Here is a 6,827-nt window from a genome sequence, read left to right on the forward strand (position 1 = left end):
GCATCGCAGCATAGTTCTAGAAGCCAGCCAGCTGCATGTCTGGCTGGCCCTTGCTCTGGTGGTCCTCTGCCGACAGGACTCTGAACTGCTATTTGTTATCTTTAGGCCTGAGAAAGCATCTGGTTTTGATTCAGGTGGCCTCAGGCTTGCCTCAGGGGTGAAAAGGGTGCACATTCAAATTGAATTTCTCACAATTTCCAAGTCAGAAGGATCCTAGTCTTCCCACATGGTGGGCAGCCCCTGGCCTCTGCAGCCTGGCATAAATCAATTTCACCTGTGTGGCTGACTGCGCACATGTTAACCTAATGGAACCAACTGTGCAATCAGATAGCTTCTGCACATGTTCTGATGTGGTGAGAAGAGGTGACCTCTGATTGACCTCTTGTATCCCATCTCTTGGGTTGGAGGCTGTACTTCTGGGCACAGGTAGAACCTGGTAGGGGTCCTTGGACCTGGCTCAGCTTCGGCAGGTCTGGACACAGAACAAAGTCATATGTCACAACGGAATATATGGGGGAGAAGGAAGGTTTCTGTCTAAGTGAGAAACAGGCCTGACTGTAAAACAACCAAATTGAAATGTTTCCTGACTTCGCATGACAAGTGCTTACACACTTCTAATGTTTACTTTCAAGGTCAAAGCTTGAGCAAGCTCTGGTCATCTTGCTGAGTGATGATATGAGGGGCCTGTTCAGTAGGGTGGGCTGGGATGAAACATCTGCATGTTATAAGGAAAATTCCCTTAAATGCGAAAAAAAGTAAATGTAAAATAATTCTGTGTGTTTAAATGATACCTGGGCAGCCTGACCTATAGTTTATCATCATGGTTCATATTCCTTTATCAAAATCAAGTGTCAAATGAACAAACAGAAGTTGAGTCTAGGGCTGGTGGTAAAGAGAAGTTTCTCCTAGTTAAACTCTCAACACTGAAATAAAAAGAAAAAAATAGTTGAATCCAAAACAGGGATAAACAAATAAATGATGGGCCAAATCTGGTCTGCAGCCTGTTCTTATTAATAAAGTTTTATTGTAACATGGCCATGCCATTTGTTTAATCATTATCAGCAGCTGTTTTCTCAGTGGTTAGTAGGTAATACAGTCTGGTGTCTAGTTATTTGTAGATGTTCTGACATACTGTGATTTCATCTTCTTTCAACTGGAGGGGATATCAGCCTTCTTTTGTAAACAATAATCAGTATAGTCTGGGGCTATAGATCTTAGGCATGTGTTTGTTCTATCCTGTGGGCCCTGCTTTTGATGGTTAGCGGCACAGAAAATAAAGGTCACTAAAGACAAAGTTTAGCGAAAGTAGTCAGTTCCACAGTGTGAGGCTGGGAGGCCTAGGAGAGCTCTGGGTGAGGCAGCAATTCGCTCACTGCAGCAGTCTCTTCATGAATTGCTCTTGTACCCAGACGAAAATGCAGCGAGTTTCCTCTTCAGAAACACAAGAGTGCACCCTGGAAGCAGCCACAGCAGACATTTGGAAAGGCCTCAGCACCAGCCAAAATCTTGGAAGCTTTTAGTACCAAATGTACACAGGCCGAGCTTTTGTTTGATTGCTTGTTTTTGTTTTGTTTGTCTTGCCAGCGCCGTCATCAGCATCTTGGGAGGCTATCACTGGACTGCTAAAGGCAGTCTGAAAAGGCAGCTTGGAGCAATGCATCTTGGGAGGCTATCACTGGACTGCTAAAGGCAGTCTGAAAAGGCCGCTTGGAGCAATGCATCTTGGGAGGCTATCACTGGACTGCTAAAGGCAGTCTGAAAAGGCAGCTTGGAGCAATGCATCTTGGGAGGCTATCGTTGGACTGCTAAAGGCAGTCTGAAAAGGCTGCTTGGAGCAATGCTGCCTCTCTCAGCAGGAGAGGCCAGTCCTTGAAGGAGGTGGCCATTTGGAGTTTGTTGGGAGGATATGTGGAAAATAAAAACAGTATCTGACTCAGAACGGATGCTTCAGAAGGCAGAATACAGTCGGATTCCCGGCTCATTCGGTGGGAAACAGATCACATGAAACAAAGATGGCAGCGCTGGGAGCTAGCGGTGCCACCCGTAGTCTGATCTCCAGGGTACAATTTCAAGGAGTCAGTTAATGGCCCCACTACAAAAAGAGCCCCAGGGGTCCCCCAAGCCTGACCCCCAAACTTGAACTCTACCTGAACTGATCGTTTTCATTTCTCTTCTCTTTTTTTTGAGGTTTGAAAACATTTAATCAACTCCCCTCCCAGGACATTTGATTTCTGTGCACTTTTGCACTTCTGGGCTCCATCTGGGGAAAGAAGTGCCAAAACCGCCACGCAAAAGGCTACCCTGGAGGTATTTTCAGTTGGACTAGAAGCAGCAGGTAACGGAAATCTTCTGAGACAGCTTGTTCTCTGGAGGGTTTCCTGTCCAGTTTTGCTGACTGAGGCGTTCCCAGGGTTTGGATAAACTTTGGCTTAGCAAACGCACTTTGATAGCTGCCTCGTGGTTCTAATTGCAATTAAAATGCTAGAAGCCCTGGCCCCCACTCATGCCTTTCTCGCTGTGCCTGGTTTTGCCCCATGATATAAGAGCACCCTGGACCCTTGAAAGCCTGTAGCTTCCCTTGCAGAAACTCTGCATGCAGCTGTGGCACTGGCATCAGTTACTTTCGGTTTGGTCACTGCACATCCACAAGGAATCAGCAATGCTCCCAGCCTGTGCTTGGAGCTGGGGACAGAGACTGGTATCCCTAAATTGCAGGGAATCCAGTTGGCAGAAGAGGCAAATGGCTCTTTCACAAACTGCAAGTTAAGCCCACTGGGAAAGGCAAGCACAGAAGACAGGCACTCAGAATTGGGGTTTTTGTTTTGTTTTGTTTTACCTAATGGAGTACAAAGCTGCTTTCCCTAAACTACTGTTTTAAGGAGTAATTTGCTTGAATTACCTAAGTAAATAGCCTGGAAAGCAGTGGATAGGTGGCAATGCTGAACTCACTTAATGGATTGCTGATGTAGCGAAGGAAAACTGTGCTGAGAAGGGTTCTGAAACCATGTTTGCTCTCACCAGGAAATGATGCTGCAATAGGCTGGTGTGTGCCTTGCATGGAGAGGAGAGCAGCATACATGCCAATCCCGCAGAAGGAGACCACAGCCCAAGAATGAGTCGATGCACCGGCAAATCAAAGCCCAAAGCAGACTAACTTGGCCACAAGTGTGAATGCAGCAGAATCCCTAGTACCATGGACCTTTCTTACATTGCTTTGTGTGAACTATGGATCGAACGCTTATTCTCAAAATGCAAACAAGTCTTAGCAGCAAAGTCAAAGGTAGTAACAGATTAGAACATTGATGTATATCAAGACGCCCTAGTCTGTGAGTTTATGAAGGGTCTCTGTTGGATTTGGTTACTATGGCCCCCAAAACAGTAAAATAGAAAAGCTGAGTGTAACTGTACTGTAAGAGCCTGCAGATAATGTGCTGTGTGTTGGGTAAAATCTGGGAATTACTCTCAAACTTGGGATCTGCCAAGACCAAGTGGGGGACTTTTGAGTAGAAACATTACATTGCCTAGAGATGTGGCATAATTGTGCTCATTGAGAAATGAAATTCCCAATTAATTTTGGAAGATTGAAAGGCCAGCCAGGGCCATCCTGACAGCCAGTTACCAGGCAGCTGCTGGTGGTGACATATAAGAGTGTATTTGTCATCCCCAGGGCTCCAAAGGGAAAGTGGGATACTATGACTGGAGTGCTATAAAACTGTCTGGGTATTTTGCGTATTATTCTTATTAAGTTAGAGTCCTGTTAGAGCAAAACATGTTACTATTTAGATTTCTGTCTGCTTGGCAGCCTTTGCTTCATAAATCTCACAGAAGAAAATTGGCCCACTGGAATTGGATTTTGGATATAGCGTTTCTTCAACATCAAGAAAATGGCCACACATTTTTTTCAAATTGTTTCCCTTGCAAATAATTTTTAAACAGCCTTACAAAAATGTTTTCCTTGCCTCACTCCCCAGTGAGTTAAAAATGCAATTCACAGTTGCCAACTGGCAGGATGGAAATCGCCTGCGATTCCAGCAGACGGCAATGGGAATGTATGAGGTGATTGTTGGGGCGGACAGGCAACTGCTGTTCTTTGTGGGACGCAAAATGATCCCTTTTATTCTTAACTAATTCCCGAAGCAAAAGTCCTTCCCACCTACATGTGTGGCCTAAACAAGAGACAGAAGATGAGTGATGCGGGAACCCACGAACTGACTGTTTGCTGCTCCGTTTCAGCACTAATTAATATTAATAGTGTTGTCAGTAAGCTGAAAGCGCAGAAGGGATCACATTATTTAGAGCTTTTACCTGGGCTTAAAAGGGACTTGGGGAAGCGGCTCCAGGTTCTGAAAGGTGGCGGAAGCCCAGTAGCTGCCTCCAGGAGCTCAGGCACATGCGACTTTGTATAAAGAATGATGTGTGTCAACGCTGTGGGTGTACAGTGAGATACTTTTCTACTCCAGTTACATGGCGGTGGATCAAATGTTACAATCCAAGCCCCGGACAGACCTGCAGTCGCACCAGAAACAAGAGCACGTGCTTCAGGTTCTAGATACAGTGGCTATGTGTTGATACCTTGAGGTATCAGCCAGGATGCTCCATATCTGAGTTCTAAAACAAGTATGAACTTTAAAGAAGGCAGAAATTTGGTACCACATTCCTATAATAGTTACTTTTCTGTTGCTGTGATAAAATTGTCTGTCAATAGAAAGCTAGGGAGAGCATGGTATCCCCAGACCATCCTGGCAGGCATAAGGAAGATTGATAACATTTTTCCACAGCCATGAATCAGAGAAGGAGAACAAACATGTAGTGAGACCAGGCTCAAAGCCAGTCCTAGTGATGTTCCGCCTCCCCCAAGGCTACACCTCCTAAAGGTTCCGTAAGCTTTGAAAACAGCACTGCTAGCTGAAGACCAAGTGTGTACACACAAGAGCTTAAGAGGACATTTCTCATTCAGACCTCAACAATTCCTAGCGCTTGTGCAGGTTTGTTTTTAAAATCTGTTTCTTTGCTTTTCCACCCAAGAGAATCAGTTTTGTATTTTCTTCTTTCTCCCCTCCAGGCTTTGTGTGCTCTGATCCATAGGGGTGTAATCAGAAGGTGGAAAAGTCTTGGGGCAGGGACTGATTTTATTCATTGATTATTCAATAAACATTTGAGTAACTATTGACCCTTGGGCCCCATGCTGGGCACTTACAATGCATTGCTACATAAAGCAGGCATGCTTGCTCCCTCATCTGAAACCATATAATGCTGGGAGAGACAATCATATAACAGGTACTAGCAGGATTGCTGCTGTCAATCTTAAGAAGACCAAGAACATAGAAGAGAGACCACACTGACAGAAATAAAGAGGCAATGGTAGCTCACAGAGGCTCTTTAGGAACTTTCCTACAGCATTCTGGGTTACTAGGCAGCATGTTAAGAGCACTGCATGGCCTTACATTACTAAAGTTTTGGTTATCAGTTTTCTCAATAGATTAAAAAATGTGAAATACCAACCAATAGTTCAAAAGCAAAACCAAATAAACAAACAAATCCCCCATAAATACCAGGCTTAGCATACTACATAGGTCCTAAGGGCTGAGTCACATGCCTAAGAATAGGCAATGAAGAAGGTTGTGACTTGTTCAACTCTGAGCATCCAGGGAAGTAGACAGCTGGTCACAAGATCAAGGATATGTGAATTTACTGAGGATATGGATTCTATCTTTCTTAGCAGACTGTCTGAATTTGGAGACAGGCTCAAAATGGAAATTAAAAATACAGATACCTTATATAAAATACATATCTATGACTAACTTTATAACAATAATCTTTAATATAAATACTAGCTCTTAAAAAGGATAGATTATTGCTTTAAAAATTAAATAAACTTTTTATTAGGAATAGGCTTGAATGTACAAGTTTCCGAGACAGTGCAGAGCCAAGATCATCTTAAATATTTCCTTCCCCAACCCTAGGACCAGCAACTTCCCCAAGTGTTGTAGGGTTCTCTGTGAGTGAAATAGCCAATTTATTGGTTCAGGTTGCTTGGTCTAGAGAAGTAGGGTGCTGGAAACTCAACAGCCATCCAAGTCGGTCTGAGCCAGTGGCCCCCAGGTTCTCTGTGTTATGATCACAAACAATGACAATCAAGGGCAGCAGGGTGGGGTGGGCTTGGGGGAACAACAAAGTTTTGTTGAGCAGAGAAGTAGCTTCCTACAGCAAGGGAGGGGGCAAGACATAGGTTCAACCTGGGTCCTCAGCTGGGTAACCCTATGCTCAATATCTGAACCTGTCTAAGCTAGTTTTCTGTCAACTTGACACAGCTAGAGTCATTTGGAAAGATACAATTCAATGGAGAAAATGCCTCCGTGAGATTTGCCTATAGGCTAGTCTGTAGTGCATTCTCTTAGTGATTGATGTGGAAAGTCCCCGTCTATTGTGTGTGGGACCAACTCTGAGCTGGTGGCAAGCTAAGAAGGAGCAAGCCAGTAAGCAGCACTCCTCCATGGCTTCTGCTGCAGCTCCTGCCTCCAGGTTTCTACATCACTTATGTTCCTGCTCTGACTTCCTTCAGAGATGCTGAACTATGATGTGGAAGTACAAGCTAAACTAAACCCTTTCCTTCCCAAATTGCTTCTGGACTTGATGTTCTACCACAGCAATAGAGATCTTAACTAAGACAGCCGGATGAACTTGGATCTCCTCTATGGAAAGGCTATAGCTACATATGTGAATTAACAGAGAAGGAAGAAGTAACAGGTTCTGGCACAGAAAATCTGGGATCAGGTGTCATGAGCTCTGATGAAGATGTACCAATAGCCCAGAAACTCACTGAGTTT

General features: G+C 44.3%; 1 long non-coding RNA gene across 1 annotated transcript; it reads left to right on the plus strand.

The window, feature by feature from the left end:
* Positions 1 to 1,750: 1,750 nt before the first annotated feature.
* LOC121143594 lies at positions 1,751 to 5,266 on the plus strand. Its single transcript, XR_005880843.1, has 3 exons — positions 1,751 to 2,060; positions 2,188 to 2,335; positions 3,022 to 5,266. It is a non-coding gene; the product is annotated as an uncharacterized LOC121143594 (long non-coding RNA).
* Positions 5,267 to 6,827: the final 1,561 nt, after the last annotated feature.

Source organism: Mesocricetus auratus, unplaced genomic scaffold, assembly GCF_017639785.1.
Source record: "Mesocricetus auratus isolate SY011 unplaced genomic scaffold, BCM_Maur_2.0 Super-Scaffold_100013, whole genome shotgun sequence".
NCBI classification, from domain to species: domain Eukaryota; kingdom Metazoa; phylum Chordata; class Mammalia; order Rodentia; family Cricetidae; genus Mesocricetus; species Mesocricetus auratus.